This window comes from Amblyomma americanum, chromosome 1, assembly GCF_052857255.1.
Source record: "Amblyomma americanum isolate KBUSLIRL-KWMA chromosome 1, ASM5285725v1, whole genome shotgun sequence".
NCBI lineage: Eukaryota > Metazoa > Arthropoda > Arachnida > Ixodida > Ixodidae > Amblyomma > Amblyomma americanum.
In genome coordinates this window covers 409,997,874-410,017,221 of record NC_135497.1, presented here as the reverse complement: position 1 = coordinate 410,017,221, position 19,348 = coordinate 409,997,874, and the positions used below count along the sequence as shown (strand labels likewise).

Below are 19,348 nucleotides of genomic sequence, written 5' to 3'. Positions count from 1 at the left end.
CGCCGAGCCCACACACTCAGTAAAGGCAGCATCCACGTGGCCATAAACGCCATACCCGCTTGGTGTCTGGGTGGCTTTGGCGCTCGGCTGCTGATCCCAAGGCCGCGGGATCGATTACCGGCAGCGGCGGCAGCATTTCGACGGAGGCGAAATACAAAAACGCTCGTGCGCTGTGCGATGCCGCAGCACACGTTAATGAACCCGATGTGGCCTAAATTAGGTCCGGAGCCCTCCACTACGGCGCTCATGGTAGCCCACATGTCGCTTCGTAACGTTTAAACCACACATGCCAATACCATCAGCGCCGTACTTTTTAAAAGCCGCGAATATTAAGAAGAATGACTTGGTATACCGCGCATAGAACGTTTGGAAAACGCCAAGAAGATGTTGCACTCAACATCTTGAGGCATTCTGGGGTAATACGGGAGGCATTGATTTCCGTGCAGCTCTACAACGATAAAAATACGGTGAGCAGCATGCAGATCAAATTTCTGATGTGCCTACATAAACGACGACGTCTCGTCTCCATTATCCGTAATGTTAGAATGCTGGGAAGAGTTGCTTCTTGTCTAGTTTGCTTTCTTGTGTCAGCTGCAACAGTCCATACTAATAGACTGTTGCTCACAACAACGATGCACTATGCTTTGTACCGCGACTTTTCTTCTTTTAAGTTTCCCTCCACAACGAAAGCTCTGCGTCGGGAATCACCCTCTTTGCACCGATACTGCCCTTCCTCACGCTCGCATTGGTGATCGCGCACACTCGAGGAAGCACGCCAACCTTAGGCTTCTCAAACAAGGCTTCTTTCTACATCGCAAAGTATGTGAGGATTTTTATTCCGGAGCTGGCGTTCTAGAAAAATGGCACCGCGCTTACCCTAGAGGCGGCGAGGGGGCGCTCGTGAACGACGCCGGCCGGCGCCTATTGATCGCCAGCGGCAGTCCAAGCTGGCGCGTCCGCCGGTCGCCGGCAAAGCTGCTGTGGCCGAAATCTCTCGTCGCCACCGTGGGTGCCTGCACAGTCAAAGGTAGGTGTGCCTGTCTCTGCTTCAACTGTGCTGTGAAGAGGGCGAACACGCGGCCGGCACGTCTGCGGTTGGTCACGGCATGCGCGGGATGAGGCACGCTTCGCGCTCCTCGTCGGGAGCGTGGCGCGAACGTGGCTTTGAAACTGCCCTGCGCGATTTCGCTGTGACATTTCGGAAAGAGGCCCGCTGTAAATGGCTTCGCAATGCAGGTGCAGTAAAATTCAAAACTGAAAACTTTATTTTTGTTTTGTTTTTCTGAAATATAGCCACCGGAGACAATTACGCATTCGCCAGCCCGGTTTTTCCCATTGCTGGGTCCTATTGACCCGGTCCTGCACCAGCTGCGGCGACCCTGGCATAATTTGCAATCATTTTTGCCTCTCGCTAATACGTTTCCTTCCCTTCGAATCGAGTCCACCGCCAAGAGAACCGTCTGCGTTAGTTGTTTTGGTCCTCTCTTTGATTTATTATGTCACCAACTCGCTTTTGTTCCCTGACCAACCTTGCTCTTCTTCCTGTCCTTTAATTTTACCCCGATCATTTTGCTTTCTACAGCTCGCTGTTCTGTCCTCAATTTAATCTCAAGCATTTTCCTTAGTCTCCACCTTTCAGCCCGCATGCGAGTACCGCCAAGATGCACCTTTTCAATACTTTCCTCTGGAGGGATATGCATGAGGTACTGTTAATGACCTGAGTGCTTGCCCCATTCCACCCGTTCTCATTCTTACAATTATTCCTCTCTCCTTATCTGCGCCAACTGTTTTGCCTAGATAACAGACTGCCTTCCCATTTCCTCATTGCTCACTGCTTATCATGAACTCTGTTTCCTTCCGAGACTGGGGAACAACAACTTTGTTTTCTTCGTCGCTGTTTTTTTTTTGCCCCAAGAGTGCATCTTGCGTGACCATAACTTATGGGCTGCAAGGCTGCCAGTTAATGTGCTACCACACTGGAGGGGCTGACTGAGTGAAGAGCAAAAACGAGTCCCGGAACAGCCTGGCCACCACGTCCCATTACGGTCTATCAATTACGCGTCCACTGAATTAGTGATATCCTCCTCTGGGAAAGAACAATTCCCCGTGGTGAACTTCAGCGCGGAATGGACTTGGTGCTTCGCCCACCGAGTAGCTGTGTCCGGCCGACGCCCATCCATTCACGTGCTTACGGCTTTTTTTTTTTTTGTGGTGGGATTAAAGTGGCTGCGTTTGTTTCTGTGGCAAATAGGCCGAAATCACGGCACCACCTGTTGCTCCCCTCCGGGAGTCTGCTGATGTGTGTACATGGTTTCTATCCACACACACACATACCCACAGAATGTGTGTGCGTGGATGAAGAAAACAGCCTAGAAGTAGAGTGTTGTCTCTTCACGTTGGCACTTTTGTTCCTCAACCGTGAAACTGCAACACAGATTGCTTTGCTCACTCTTATGCAGGGCGGATTTGCTAATAATGACTTCGCCTCTCTTATTCTGAAGCTACGCTGTTGTAACCGCAGTGCTCTTTAAAGGTGCATTTTGTTCATGATGAGTTTTTTAGAGGCTAAAGCAAAGCAAAAAACAAGGATCGAAATCAACACGCAATGGCGTGGATTGCCAGCTGATCCTCTACTGCTCTATCATGATTTCCTACTTACACCCATTCGTGCAGAGCATCGCTCAATTAGTGTAATTAAGGTTTCAATACGCTGCAGAAGTTTGTAATGACAATTGTTGTTTGTACTTCGAATCTACCTTTATTTTTCTGGCATTGATTTTGGTAACTGATTTTATTTTGAGAGCGTGCCTGATCGAGCTAGTTGGTAATTCATGGCAGCTAAAAAGCACAGCGCTGGGGTGTCTGCCTTTTCTTCGTCCGTCTCAGAGTTGCGCTGCATTATTTAGCTGTCATTTACTTTGAGAACAGGTGACATTTAAATTAGTTCTTCTATTAATCCTATATAAGCCGAAATCTTTTTGTACTGAAATGACATGGGCATAACTGCCGATATAGCGGACTGAACAGCAAACAGCGTCATATTTTATTAATTATTTTGCTGCCGTTTTATGGAATCAGCCTTTCTAACTTCGGCGAAGGAGAAGCTTATGCTGCTTAGCATTTTTAGAACCAATCATAAGCGTCTAGCCTTCCCTTGGAAGCTACCGCAGATCGAGCAAAATCCATTGGGGTAAGGAAGTAAGCTAGTTGGCGTTTCATGACGAAGAATAGCCACAGCGCTCGTGTGTCAACGTGTCTTTGTGCGTAGTTTTCTCTGTGTTCTGTTGCACTTCTGTGTCATGGAGCAAAATCCAGTGCCTTGAAAGGGAGTTGGATTTTTCGTGTAACGAGAATGTTTGTTAGCTGTTCAATCCTGGAACCAATGAAACAGGCATCCCGTTCAGCAGTGGCTTTTCAAAATTAGTGAGACAGGGCGCTGCGATGATGCCCCTTGATACCGCTCTCTCAAAATCGTGGCTTGGTTGACGAGGTACAGTGCGTGACGCTTGCGTCCTCCTGGTAACTGGAAGTCCTTGCTTCGAAATCTGAAACGACGAGAAGTCCGGGAGGAAAACAGCTCAGTTGCGGTAATCGCGCACAGGCCTAAGCAGCGCGCAGCAGCAATGTGGTCGGTATTACGTGAATGTTCTCTTTTTCGGTAAGAATAATATGACGTTGGTTTGCCGAGCTCCCTCACATTTGTGCGCATCTACGTTTGCGACGGTGAAAGATATCTTACACAGCGACATTGACTAAACTGACCGAACCTTTAATGAGGGAGTGCGCGCAAGAGTGCTCGTTGCCGAATGATTCCAAAGGACACCTGAACACACGTGGCTGTCAGCCGAAGGTCTAACAAAAAAACGCGGTTCATAAACCAGAGTAAAAATAAACTAGAAAGAAATTATTGACACCTACAACATAAGTGAAGCTGGGCACAGGTGAGCCAGCGCACCGCCCGTCGGACTCGGCGACAGGGATCTAGGTTTGTTTAGGATATGCGGGGATCTTGCGGTGTGCTCACTGGTTGTGTTCGTTGCGCTGCGACGTATTAACTGCATCTTTTTTTCGTATCTGTTTTCTACTCTTTTTCCTTCTGTTTCTGGCACGTATTTTTTTAGTATTGTGTGAGAATACCGCGGACATGTGTAAAAATCGCCTCTCTTCAGTAAGCCACTTGGCGCCTGCGTCGTCTCGCTTCCCCCCTTTCGTCCTCATTTTTGTTAGCGCTGTTTTTACTCTGAACCTCACATGAGCTGTTTCGGTGATGCAGACATTTCTATTCGGAAAGTGGAATAGAGGTTACTTTTTCATGATTAATCATTGGGGCCGGCATATGAAGCCTTGGGAGAGCCTTGTATCTCTAATATACCAAAATAATATCACCATTCCAATGTCTCACTGCACTTGAGGGGATTTGTTTGGTTTCTGCGGTTTAAAGTTGAAAGTGATTCAGGCTATGAGGTAAGCCGTAGTAGAGGGCTCCGGATAACTTCGACCGTGCACCTGACGTAGCACAGTACACGGGCGTCTACCGTTTCGCCTCCATCGAAATGCAACCGCCGCTGCCGGGTTCGAACCCGCGTCTATCGGTGCAGCTTCCGAGCACCACATAGCCACTGATACACCGCGGCGGTTGCATTCATGGGATATGTAGCGTTGATTGCGTCGAGAACCCATAAGTTTTTCGCATGAGTGCATCTCTCGGCCACGGGTGAGCTTTTTTCGGAATGAAAGGACGCAAAAAGCCGCCACACGGATTCCTGAACGTCAGCTACCTTGGTTTCATCAGCAGTTCGGCTAACATTGAAGGAGCACTTAAAGAAAGGGCAACCACCATGTTTTTCTTTATTTATTCAAATACCCTGAAGGCCCGAGGCATCAGAGTCGAGGGTAATGCAACCGCAGTAATGCAAACTGTCTCAAGTAATTAAGTCGTAGCGCTAAACGAACATCCTAAACATCCAAATATAACTAGGTAGGCAGCAACAAACATTTAGAATGCGACGCAATTGAGCGTTTTAGCAGTAGGTATAAAACAGAGAGGAATGAACATTGAAAATAACTGCTCAATGTAGTGTTTCAGACTAGAAACAAATGCGCTGTGATTGGCAACATCTTTGGGATTTCTTGGTATCTGATTGCATTGACGGATGGCGATAAAGAAAGATGAGTGAAAGAAAATGTACTGCTTCGGTCAGAAATTGGTTCTGATCCATGCGCGGAAGAACGTGATGGACTGGCCTGATATGGGGCGCAAGAAAGGTAGGACTACTATGGCATAGTTTGTAAAAAAGAAAAATAGGGGAAAGCAGTGTGCGTTTTTGGAGGAAGGATAAGTTAAGAGCTTTTTGGCTGTGTCACTCTCGATGTCCTCGAGGAACTCTAAAATATTCCAACTTTAGAATGTCTTATCCTATCGCTGTGCAATTCGTAATTCTGTTGACATTTCTGTCGACGACGTGAGAGTTTTGTAGTTAAAGCTTGAATATTGCTTCCCCATCTAATCCGGTTCGAACTCGTCACGTTACTCATGGCTACGGGTCTCGTAAGATCGCTGCTCATAATTTTCTGCGTTTAGGTATTATATTCACCTTTAGGTTGGGTTAAAAGTACACCACCGGGCGCGGTGCATTAGTTACCTCTAAATGGTCTATTATCAAGCAAGTACATTGCAGCTGACGTCGTCGCAGTGTACATGCAGAAACTGGGAGTCACTTTTTGCTCTCTTTTAGGATTAAAAGCTCTGTTTTCTCAGAACTTCGCCTCTTTGTAATTCGAAACTGATGATCCCTCATTCTGTGGCCACTTCAGCATGTCCTCAGCGTTCCTGTTACGTCCACATAGCCGACTAGGCACTACCGACGCGCCTTGAACATCAGATTACCGTTGGAACATTCAGCACAAACTAAACAGGAAAATAAAATTGGTTCTGAAGACAAAACTCTATCTGTCTCACTTTTCGGTAGACACCCGAAACGCGTTGTAAGAGAACTGGTGAAGAAGGGAGTTAAATGAGAACGAAAAGAAGAGAGAAAAAGGAAGAAAAGAAATAAAAAAATAACGAAAGCCACCTGGTGATCTTTCACACGGAATGGAGATAGCACACGAAAGGAAGGCTTCATCACGCGATGCTCCGTCACGCGATTATTAAATAATTTCAGAATCGGCTGTTGCAGAACAGACGCCCCGTTCGCTGTCATAGACGGTGCGCGTCGCTTCCTTTAGTATCTAATCGGGAGAACGGTTGAAAGATAGCGGCATTAAATTATGAGCTTTCCATTAAAAGTGGGAACTGAAATGGAAGGTGACAAACATGGAATTAGGATATATGGTGGAACGATGTAAAGATGTAACAGCGCCTGTTTCGCAAAGTGCAGACATCCCCAGGTTGCTGAAAACCGTTGCGGTCGTTGTCCAAGTTGCAGATGGATAGGGAGCTGTACTACCGCTTATGTTTATTTCTTTGAAAGTGGTTTCCACTAATTACGGGAAGCAACTAAAGATAATCAGCAGCGTGGTCTGAAGGCAGTGGACAAAGTAGTGCTTAAATGATGCATTCTTATGCATGTTTTCACATTCAGTTTTAATGTTATGTCATCACATCATCTTTTAAATGGCTGCACCCAAAGCCCATTGTCCAGTTATATATTTGTACCCGCAGTGCTGCAGCCAGCTCGAGCAAAAGCTTTTTTTTTTGTAAGCCTTGATAACACGCATATTGTAACGCAAGCTTAATTCTTCGCTTTTATCGCATATACTTCCTCTTAGTGCTATAAATTTTACTAAAGTTATATGCACCTGAATAATTCACGTACTCTCAATAACTATTTCATTAATTTTTAAATCGTCGGGAACGAGCGCAGACAGTAGGATAGAAAGCGTAACGGAATTTCTGCAAGAGTAAAGCGCCTTGTTGGGTTGAGGTATTATGCCCGTGCCCCACGGAGGTTTAAAATGCGCGGAACCGAGCGTCATTCGACACAGCAGCCGGCCTTGTGCTGCTGTACAAGGTCTTTCAGCAGCATTCGGTTCAAATGTCAATTCAGTCGACGGAACACAACGGAGCGATTCGAAGAGTTTCAAAAGTGCTTGGACGCACGAGTACATGCACCGTCGTGCACAGTGCCTTCGCGACATAAATTGCGAAAAAAATGTGAAGCGTAAAAAGAAGTTTAAATTAAGAAATTCTTACACACATCGCGTGTAATAGAGCTTCTTTTTAAATTTATAGAGACCGCACAACATATCGACACCGGTGGTCATATACGGCCCCGTTGATTTTTTTTATCCTCAGTGTACGGGTTGAAATGCACATTAGCAGCCGTGCTCAAAAGAAACTCAAAGCCTTCATCGGTGATGCTTCTTTGACAGTCGTTTGTAATCGTAGACGCACAAAACGAGCGAACAGACAACTGCGCGTGCACACAGAGCGATGAAAAACCAGTGTTATTTTTTCATTACAAAAAAGTAAAGTGAAATAGTGTTCATAGCTGTTTAGCTACACCAAGATTAAATTAAAGTTTCAAAACGAAGCTTGAAGCCAGCAGCGCCACTGCAATATGGAGGGGGAATGTTGAACCTTCTGTCTGTCTTCCAAAACTCCGTTTGTTCCCAGTGCCCTCACGAGTCTTGAATTCCATACTACTCAAATGGCTTTCCAACGTATTCGTGGAGCGCCGGTATTGCAGTAAAGCACAAATTGGCTAAATTTCTCTTCTCTGGGTTGGATTTCTTCTATCTCGAATTTAAGAGCTTTATTTCTCTTGCATGCCACTCAGCTGAATGCACGCAGGCGTGCTATTCTGGTAAATACGGTAACCGTCTGCACAGCATGGTTCACAAGAACCGTATCCATTTGATACTGATTTCCGAGGCGAGTATGGCGGTTGTTTTTACCAGGCCAAGCCGGACTGCTGGCCTTGGTGTCAATTTCGCACATAGCGCCGCTACGCTGATGCGGCTGCCGGAACGTGATGAGCGTGCAGTGGCCTGAAACGGAGGACGGCACGTGACAGCAGTGTTGATGCTTTCTGGCTGTTTTTGAAAGAACGTTTTGGCTGGAACAAGGTCACACAAAACTGATGTTTTTATTCATTACCGTTTTCTATGACTGTATTTTGAGTAGAGCGACTGTGGACAATTTTTTAGGTTTTTTTGAGAGAGGTGTTGTTCCATCATCCTCAAAGCTGAATCTTCTGAATAAGCACGACGGCTTGGACCTTTAACTTCATTAAGTGGCCTTTCCAGGAATCGCATTTTCTTTGTTTTTCGTCAACGTTGGCTCAGTATTTCACCTTTCGGTTAGTTTTCCTTGCTATAGCTTCAAACATAGTGCAGAAAAATATACACGGTTAGGAAATATGTAGCTGCATCGTTGATTTTTCGCTCAGCATGCAGGAGCTCTTTCCAGCAGCCAAAAGTGACTCATTGCGTGAGCAATTAGTTACAGGTCAAAACTGTCGTTGATTCAGTAGAAAACACGCACGCTAGCTGGCTATTGGCCGGCGGGGCATCAAGCGGAAAATATCTCGAATTTCAAGGCATGAGGATCAAAACGTGCAATTGGATGGTATTGCGTGACCGAAACTGTTGTCCTGGCATTGTAATTTGCACTTTTACGTTGATATTAAGTTTTAGAGCCCGGCTTCGGGGGTTGAGCCGCATTGCCGCTGTCGGTGCAACAGAGCCAAACCATAAATAAAATAAAAATAAACGTTGCATCGACTGGGATTCGAACCCGCGGCGTCGCATGCACATTAGCTTTGCTGACCACTGCACGAGAGCACTAGGCTATCGCTGCAGTTTTTTTTTTTTGCTTTGCATGGAAGTACACCCAACCTGACAGGCTACAAGCCCGACTTAACCAGGCCGACCACGCCTCCTACTAGAGTGTAACGTACTCTCGTGCTGTGCATTGTGCATCGTCGTCAACTCCTACTAATGCTGCTATCGAACTAATATACACATTTGGCACATTGCACCTCGTTGTCTTCATCAACTGATACTAATGTCGAACTAATATCGCCGCCAGACGTATCGAAGACCCAGCAAAGCAAAACAATGAGCCTACAGAGCCTCGGAGATCTATACAGCTGTGGTAAAACTTCGTATTGGGGATTATCGTAATCGCCAAGGGCATTATTTCACCTGCGGCAAGTGATCATAGCGAGAGTCCCACGGTATTTTTGTTCAGGTCCCTGCGTGCTACTGTCACAAAATTAGAAATTGCGACACCTGAATGTCGGCGCCATTTCCGTCAGCGGAACGCAAAACGTCTTTTCAAGCGCAATGTGTAACCTTTATAAACAATTTCATTTGTCTTAACATCGTTTAGACGGTGTTAAAGGCAGCGGAGCAGCGCTTGAGAACGTCCCGCCGGCGTCAGGCTTTTGACTGCTGAGGAATTTAATTTAAGAAGCTAAAAACCACAAGTTTGTTCTTAATAAAGTATAGGCAGTGTTAGTCGACCCATTTCGAAAGAAATGGATTGACTCCGTTTAAGGAAACAAAATTAATGTAAGGAAGAAAATGAGTCATCTCGGCATTGTAAAGGCATTATACACGCAATAATGAAATGGTACGTACGTAATGCTCTTCATTGCATAGCTTGAAGCCGCAGAAAGGCGCCCATTGGTGGAAGCAGTACGCGACGCAGTACTTCTTACTATGATTAAAAAAAAACATCGATAGGAGGCGAATGCAAAGAGTTATTAACAGTGCATTTCTGAGGAGACGCAAAGACGGAAGACCTTGCGTATATAGGCCTCGGCCGGCCGTAAACAATTGGCGCCCGTGGAGAGAGCACCGTCGCTGGCCGCACAAGCGCCGCTCTATCGACCGGCGGCACCCTTGACCGAGAGGAACGAATGAGCCTGTTGCGGCGCCGCGCGACCCACTTTCGGGAATGTGGGAGCCGCGGTCACGGTCTCCACACGTGCGGTGCCCCTTCGGACGCACCTTGGCCGCTCTGCGATCGATCCGCGCAGCCGCTCGATTCAAGGCTCTTCGCGCCGTATATCCAAGGCTGGCTGTGACAACTGCCACTGCTGCCTCCCCACTGGGGCCACGCTGGGTCGCCTCCTCCTGGATCAAGGGACGCGTATACCGACCAGCACTGTCGGCGACGAATTAACCACAAAACAATAGCAAGATGACAAGTTCGTGCGGACAATGTAATCTTGAGCTTCTGGAAATGTATATCATCGAAGATTCTAGAACACTGATTGAAAATTCAGATAGCGGTTTCGGAGTCAACGACTGATGGAAGGACCTTTTGTCATTATGAACCGAAATTTAAAGGAACGAAAATAAACCAGCAGTCGTATAAAAGAGGGGGGAAGTTAAGTAATCGGCATCAATTATTTTCATAAACGGAGAGTAACAGATGCACGATAAAAATTAATCGAGAGAGAAAGAGAGAGAGAAGAGAAGCGCGCAGATTATTTTGAAACAGGCGCAATGAGCTGAAATCGTTGATGCAAATCAGAAATGTATTCCACGCTGATGTGGCACAAAAATTAATCGTATGTTTGTCACAGTTAGTCTTTCAGTTAGATAATAGGTAGCTCTCAGATGCAAAGCGCGTCTGTTTGAAATGAAGTTGGCTATTGGAGGGTAAGGTTAACGGCAACTTCTTGTTGGGAAATTCGAATGCCAGACTATACCGGGGGAATATTTAAGTAAGTTAAAAATTCACCGTCTCTTCGATTTGCAGAGCAATGGCCATGCTTTGAACATGAAACGACTGCAAGTGAAGATTCTAGTATCTTGCAGTGGTGATAGATGCGTAATGTAAGTGTTAACCCGTGATGTAACGAAGTAAAGACTGTGACTGAAGGTTTAAAAGAGCGAAATTAGTGTGTGTACCTTGTAGCGAGGTAAAATTAACAAAGTCAAAGCATTCTTTATTTTCCAAAGTACTAGGCAGTAAATAAAATATATTTGTACCGATAGCCGTGTGGCTAGTAAAACGGTTCAGTGCAAAATAAGCTACACTATAGGCAGCCGTAATGAGCAAAAAACAAACAACCAAACAGGAATAAAAAACGCTTGGAACAACATACACACTTGAAGCAACAATTTATAGCCAAACAATCAAAATAGAAAAAAATAGAACTATAGAATGATAAGGAACTTCATATGAAAGTTCACAAAGACCAGCAAACCATAAAAAAGGGTGGTGGGATCAGGGCCCTTCCTGGTTGCTAATAAAGGAAAACTTGCAGCAGAGCTAGCTTAAAGTAACTCGCAAGCTTCACATTATTACGCGACGTGTTCAAAACTTTGACGCCAGAAAATTGAACAACGCGTTCCCCGGATACATTGCGACAGGCAGGCAAATTGAAATTTCCATTTAATGCATGTCTTGTGTTTCGGTATGGCAATAAGAAAAGACTGAATGGCAAGGAGTGTTAGTATTAACTATATCATTTACCAATGCAGACAGTTTGTAATTAAGCATGTTTTCAAATGACAGTACGCAATGCTCCCGATATAACGCATGCCTAATACCCGCAATGCTCTCTTCTGTAGTCTCTGTATGGGAATAAATAGATTCTGTATTTTTGGCCCACGATACGCAGCAAGCCTCAATGTGTTTGGTTCTCTTATTTCGTAGGCTGTTTTTCTTTTGTTAGAAGAAAAACATGCTCCCAAAATGTTAGGTGCTTATCAATTATGAAACCAAGAATGAAAGTTTGATCGACGTCTCTTATAGCAGCATATTTAAAGGACCAGGAAATGACATACACAGAGGTCAGGAGAAGCGCGCGATTCAAAGCACCGAAAAAGTTAAGCTTGTTTCTTCATCACCGAAGATGTCGGCGATTAAAAATTATACTCCTCCTCGTCCCCCTCAACTCATACGCGCCGAGGCACCGGAAAGGGAAATAGAGAAAACAAGTCGGGACTGCAACCTTCCTCGCCCCACCCCACACACGCCGCCTGGGCACGCCCAATGAGAAGGCTCGCCCAGACTGCCCACTGACGTCACTGGTACAGGAGATGCGCGGTGAGGTGTCGTCCTAATCGGTTGCGAAGTAATGCGAGCAGCGATTGTTAACAATTATTTGTAAACTATAGGGCAAACGCGGAGCTTTTAAATTTCACTGGAATACTCACAAAGGCTACCTCTACAGATCTGTTGCACTAGAACATGACCATCAAAATAGTTTCAAGCCCCCACTAAGGATAATATAAAGTTTACTGAGGACGTGTATGTTGAGAGAAAAATAAAGCAAAACCTTTCTTTTCAGCGTATTAATGCGAAACATATTAGTCCGGCACCACTCAACAATTCTAGATGCAACATCGTTGAGATTGTCATTCAGTGAATATAGTAGACATTTACAAGAACACAGCATTGTTTTTTTTTCCATCAGCATGAAAAGTACATGTAAAAGTGTTAAGACATTTTTGTAGGTTAGATTATTCTTATAAGATCAAGTACTAGTCGGAATAAATTGTAAATAGCGAGATGTCAATTGTAAGGTTTGCTATAACGAGTGGAATGCTTGAGATTTATTTAGACCACCTGAGGTTGTTTAACATGCAGCGGCATTGCACAGCACAGGGACGATTTTTATTTTAGCCTTCATCGAAATGCGGCCGCGGCAACCGTGATAGAGCCCGCGACCTTAGGATCAGCAGTCCAAAGCGGCTGAACCACCAGGGTGGCCAGTAGGCCGCATTTCGATGGCCTGAGTGTAGAACCCTTTGTAATAGCAATGTAATAAGCCTGTTACACAAGCAATAGAAATGCCCACTGAGCCAATGGCCGCTGAAATTTTCTAGGGCGAAACTGATGAACCGCTGCCACACAGCGAGCTTCAATGAGTGAGCAGTGAGTATGCGATCCCACACATGGTGCTCGGGGTAGTAACACTGAGCAAAAATGCGAAGTGAAGCACAGCAAAACTAACCGAATCTTGTAGTAAGTGCTCTTTTTAATTGGAACTTTGTTGGGAAAAGCTATTCAAATACTTCACAGTTTGGCTGTTTGGCACAACCTAGAGATGGGCAGCGATGCGCACTTCGTTTCAGAAGCGTCCACTATTCGCCGGCGAAGCTGCCGGTGCTCGCCGCCGTCTTTAGCGTGTTCAAATATCTGGCTAGTGCAGTTTGAAGTTTTGTCATTAAATCAAAAAGATATTCTTGTTTATTTCGAGCTCTTGCGTCTTGTTTTTTAACGTATGGCGAGGGCGAGGGTATTCACAATGCCCCTTGAGATTCCAGTGGCCATTCGCGAATCTCCATTGAGTCGATTTCCATAGAGTTCAATAGTCATTTAAAACCGGTGTGTGGCAGTGCCTGATCCTCATAGGGTTCGATGTCCATTGACTGAATGGGAATTGAAACTGCCCATGTAAGAGCAGTATTACTCACTTTAGGGTAGCAAAAAAACATGCCCTATATTCTCGGACAAAAATTTTGAAATTGGGAAATTGTAAAACACTCTTATGAATATGATGAAGGTAACGGTTCATTCTTCTGATATGGAGCAAAACCTTTCAGTTAAAGTGTTTTCATCGATCGCATCGAACACTTAACACTGCCATAAGGAACCGATGGAGAACGCTTGACGATAGCGAAACTTTAATAGAAAAAAAAAACAAGACTGCCGTCAGGTGATCTGCGGATATATTGACTCCTATAGTGAAATCTTACATTATATAAAAAAAATGCATTCATAAAGGGTTTCCCGTTCAAAAATGCTTTGTCCAGAATTTTTCGGTATGAAGAGACATATTCTAGTTGTTGTATATCTTTTAAACAGTTATGAATTAATGAAAACGAGGGCCAGGTAACGTGATGGTCTCGTAATTCGTAAAATGTATTTTATGGTTGATAGAATAAAAAGCTTTGAAAAAGTGGACAAGTAGCACCCTGTCAGATATACCAGCGTCAACCGCACATTAAACTTAGAGTGAACGAGATTAAAGCTAACTAACTCAGAAAATCAGCTCGATACCGAAACTGATTCGGAGAGAAGTTATTGAATTTGTTAAGGCAATTTATGAGCTGCGATATAAATATGTTCCAAAAGATTCTCAAATTTCGATGGGTCGATACTCGTGTAATGAACTTTCGCCACCTTCTTTGTGAAAGTGAATAATCAGAGCTTTTTTGTGCTTTGGAAAATATGTGTGTTTTGAAAATCAGGTTCAGCATATCCCAAAATACATGACAAGTGAAGTGGGAAATTATTTAGAAAATGTAAAATTATATACAGCAGGACTTCTATTCTTAAGCTGGAATGCGACATTGGGCACTTCATCAAGAGACAAGATACCGAAAAATGTAAGAAGCAAGCGATCGAATTCCTCGTTCCATATTACCAAGCGATTTCACCACGCAATAAAAATTCTTTGGTGATTACAGTAGTGATGCTGGATGAACTGTCGGAGCCGTCACTTTTAGGACGTTATGGACACGTTATCACAGAATTAGTTGATGCTCTTTTTAAAACGAAGGTTATAATCTTTTGTTGCTTCAGGATGTTATCAGCGCGTTCAATGACGTTTTCTTAGTAACTACGTTTAGATTCCTTGAAAAATTTGCTAGTGCGTTCGCATAGCATTTTTAACGTATAGTAAAGATTATCTTCTTTTCTTGCAAGCACTCGAGAGCAATAAATTTGATTCAGAGAATGGTTGGAGTTTTATATTTATTGTTTCGACAAGATATTGTCGATTATACGTTGAGTACATTGTAAAGTATGTTAGTAAAATTGCGAGACGCTACATCAGTGTCATGATCTGGCATTACTGGCTACCAGTCACAACTGGTGACGCAATCCAGAAACAGGGATGTGTTATTCACCTCTTGTTGGATGGCGGGCAAATCTAGTTTTGGTTCGAGTTAAGTTTCATGGGTAATGACCTATTATCAGAATTTCAGTGATGTATGTGCCAAGAGGATTCGTCTGTTAGAGAACGCGTAGTCTGAGAGATCATTGCCTGGGAGAGGAACACGTGGTCGGAGATATTATGAGGCGATCCTAACCGTCTCCATTGAGCAATTAGTGTATTCAATAGAGGATGAACTACTACAATCAAGTAGGTCAATATTTATGTCAGAAATATTTATTGTTTTAATGCGTTCTGCAGCTAATGAATCAACTGGTGCTGAAAGGGCCTGGCAGAAATCATTCACTCATGGTGAGGGTGAACGGTATTTTCAACGGACGAACAAATGATTACCTCGTGGGTGGCAGGATTCATTGAACTCAGTCCGTATCTATTCGCAGTTATAAACATTTACAGCTAAATCTTCTCAGTATGTAATATTACTTATTATTAATTTAGCCTAAATTATTCTCTGATTAAGCCGTGTTAAGCATCACTTGAAGAGAACAGCAAATTAGTGAAAAACAGAACGAACAAGGATACTTCATAATCATATATAATGCTACAGTTCATTGTTGCTAAATTTAACTATACAATTTTATCCAAAATGACAGTTTTAACATGCTATATTTGTATCAATGCAAATTAGCGAATATTGGCTTGATAAAACGCTGACTGTCCTGTTAAAGCTAGATTTACCTTCCTTGAAACACATGACGTACGTGCTCTGTAAATATATATTTGTCAGCTATCGTACATATGCTGTTTCAGTCTTGTGGTGATTAGAGGAGGTAACATCAATTTGCGGGGTTTTAACTTTTAAATTGCAGGAAAGTTAACAGCGCACAAACTTAATGAATAACTTACAGAAGATGTCGATAGAATAGCAGTTAAACATTCTTTTTAATTTGTTGTTCTTGCACACAAAAAAGCACACATTGAACGCCACAAAACTTTCACGTCCCTTTAGAAACGCCGCCTACAGCTTTCAGGCACGAGCAGGGCAATAAGCGCACATATTTAAGGAATAACAAGCAGAGTGGTTCCACAGAACAAACATCCAGCTACTACTGGACACGTTTAGGCTCCTCTGAAAGAAGAGGTTAAGACAGGACAAGCGTAGACGTGACAATAGTACCCCTAGTTTGTTCTGTGTTTGATTGCAGTTTCCCACCTTCATTTCCCGCCTGGCTTTTATTGCACGAAAAGGAGGTCTCTTCATACAAAAGCTATGCATTATTAAATTTTGGCAGCGATTACTATATCAAATTACATGATCAAGTGATCTTGGTCACGTGATCACATATGATCGTACACCATCATAGAAAAAAGAAACCGGAAGACCCGGTTCTATGAAGAGTACAAGGCCTCACGCATGGCGTTTGTCGCCACTTACGAAGAAGAAGCAAACATTCTTAATATCCTTTGATAGCATTTTAAGAATTCGTGGATTTCCTTTTGTACCCAAAACAGAAGGGTTCTTTAGCCGGATCGGATACAAATATTACGAGGGCTTCAGAAGGCTACGACGTTGTAAATTGACATTTTTTTCCGCACGGACTGTCAAAGACAACGTGAAATCGTATCGTGTAAGGCGCACTTATCGCTAATCCCGTCAACATTGATTAATCACCTTACGCCGTACGCCTTAATGATAGTCTCGAGATATCCCTTACAAAAATGGATTTTTGTTCGTTTTCCTTGTGTTTACTGATCTGACTTCCTTTTAAATTTTTTTATCTTCTGACCAGGAAAAGTCCTGTTCGAACTGATTTTGTTTCACCTCTTGAAAAGCATAAATGTACTTTTTCCCTTTTCCCTTCGGTATACAGAAAATAACTAAAAGCATAGGTTTTTTTTCTATCTGATTTCTTCTGGCTCTCTGCTTTCTCTGCCTACAACATTCGGCTATCTTTTGTTTCGTCCTATCAAGAGGCAGTTCATTTCAACTGGACTTTTCAGCCATTCGTAGAAAGATCAGTTTTCTCCTTTGTCCTGGAGAAAAAACTGATATGTTTAACTAACGAACAAGTTACTGTGAAATAGTGCCAACAACGCCGGTTCGCTTCCGTAAAGCAAAATTTACGTTTAATGGTAATACGATGAAATTTTCCACAGCTTCGTCCGTCGCAGGCACTGCGTGTAGCCAGCAGAAATCCGCTATTTTTGAGTAGCTTATGAGTGAAAACAACTGAAATAGAACCAAAAATGAAGAAGCAATGAACCAGTGTGTGCGAAAAAAGAGGGCGGAAATGAAAGTTACAACTGTGTTCTTCGACTTTCGCAGGGTGTTCTCAAACTAGCCCAAGCTCACAGATCTTCCTGCACCATGTTTACACTTCTGAAATTTGTAGTGGCGAGTTACATATGTTAGTCGCATCCCCGTTAACCGATTTTGAAGCTACCCGGAGCACTACGACAGTAATATTGGCTGTACAACGCAAGTGTGACGAAGACAAGTCCGCTCGTCGAAGCCTTGGCCAGCCAACTGGGCCTAACCTCCCCCCCCCTCCCCCTCTACTAATGTTCGTTTTGTATCATCTCTCTGCATTCTCTCCTCAATATTTAGCATGAATTACATACTCCGAGAAAGCAAGGCCACCACCCGGCGTTATGAAATTTATAATGTTGCAGGAAGCCTGAACTGAAGAAAAAGAAGTGTGTCCCTGCTAAAGTGGCTGCACAGCGCTCTTCAGGAAAACCTCGCCATCCACGCAAATCCGTGCCCTATTTGAAGAGAACGGCATCCTCGTCTTCTGAAGAAGCTCCGGACGTCCTCCCACAGTCTTAGGCCTCCTGGGAACCATGCACGAGTGCAGCTGAGCTGGGCACTGACGCTAGACTTAGTGCCTCCGCTGCCACGCTGGCGGAGGTAGCTATGCCAGCGTCTCTCGTGGCATCACGTGCCACGCAGTCGACACCTTATCCGCGGCGCCAGGTCCAGCTTTGTGCTTCCGGTTCATCGGCAGATGCACCCCTCCTGCCTTCCCGAAATGCCGGACTGCTCGTTAGTGATCGGTCACCAGGGCACATGGCCATCGACTCTGCACCACCGGATGGGCGTCAAACCGCACGACATGATGAACAGGGCATTCCAATGGACTTATCGGCACCTCTACCAGTGCAAAAGTTCACCCCGCTCAACTCACCAGCGTCCCTCAAACGACAGCCAACCAATTCCACCTTCGGCAAGTGATGGTTCCCAAGGTAAGCGCACTTGTCTTACGATCTAGAACTCGGTGGAGCTTACACCCGGATCGTCTTCTTACAAAAAGTAGCCATTAAATCACTGGCCAACAAAAGCCTCATGGATATACCCAACAAGATTTTGCAAGCTAACTTGGACGCGTGCCTCGGAACCAAAGGTTTTCGGGGCTTCACAGCCAGGACAAAGTCTAACACCATTGCAGTGTGGCTTCCGACTCCGACTGCCGTAGAACAGCTGCAAACGCTCACCAGTATTTCACTGACAAGCGAAATCTCAGTGCCAGTACAAGAGTATTTAGTTGAAGGCTCCGACGTGCAGCGCTGCGTCGTCTACAACGTCTATATCACTGAGGATCAAACTGCCCTTCAGCGTGAGCTGTACTGTCCCACGCACCGTGTCATCCAGGCCCGACGCATGTGAAAGGGGCGCTGTTGCATAGTGACCTTGCAAGGCCCTCTGACACTACCAGCCCGTCTGTACTATTATGGCTGTATTTTACGGCCTCGGCCATATAAACCGAGTGCGGTATATTGCTATAACTGCTTCTGTGCTGGACATTTGCGCAAATCCTGCCCCTTCACTGCTTTCGGTGAAAGTACATCGGAAGGGAAAGTGGCTTATCGATATGCGGCGTTTGCAAATCCGACGACCACGAGATAACATCTCCAAGCTGTCCGACAAAACAAAAGGCAACACAACAGGCTCGTCGTCGAATGACTAAGCATTGGCCAATACAAGGCAGTATAACTTCATTGCAGACATCCAATCGGTTCGCAGCTCTCCAGTGGGATGACGACGAGTGGCCGGAGCTCCCTGAGCACACCTCGCATGATCCTTCTGCTCCGCAGTCTTCGAAATGTACTGTGCGAAAAGAACGCATTCGAAAACAGCCAGCAAAGCAGCGCAGTGTGCCTGAACTCCCGCAGGACGATATGGCCGCAGTCGACGAACAAATCGCACTTCTTTTAGCGGAGGTCACCAAGCTCCGGCAACACCGTGAACTGCTCGCTCGATGTAGACGGGCAGCGGAATCATTCGACGCATCTATCAATGGCGCAGCAACTTCACCTTCCTGCCGCTCACCAGTGTCATTTCCTGCCGCCTCTTTCCAGATTACCGCAATGCCACTGGACAACTCTGCGACTTCTTTGCTCCGGTTTATGGTCAACAAGTTGTCCAACCTGACGTCCGTGATTCTACAGCGCTTGGGCTAGTAACTAGAAATGGCAGGGGTTCCAGTCGTGCTGGTGTGCTGCAGCGGAACTGCAGAGGCATTTCCACGAAGGTGGGA

General features: G+C 44.8%; 1 protein-coding gene across 4 annotated transcripts in view; it reads left to right on the top strand.

Annotated features, from left to right (window-relative positions):
- Nucleotides 1–936: 936 nt before the first annotated feature.
- The window catches only part of LOC144102791 (uncharacterized), a 105,699-nt gene continuing 87,287 nt past the window's right edge, over nucleotides 937–19,348 (top strand). For all 4 annotated transcript variants that reach the window (XM_077635954.1, XM_077635959.1, XM_077635964.1 and 1 more), the window contains exon 1: nucleotides 937–1,027. The gene's annotated coding sequence lies outside the window, so the exon portion shown is untranslated. The remainder of the gene's footprint in view (nucleotides 1,028–19,348) is intronic.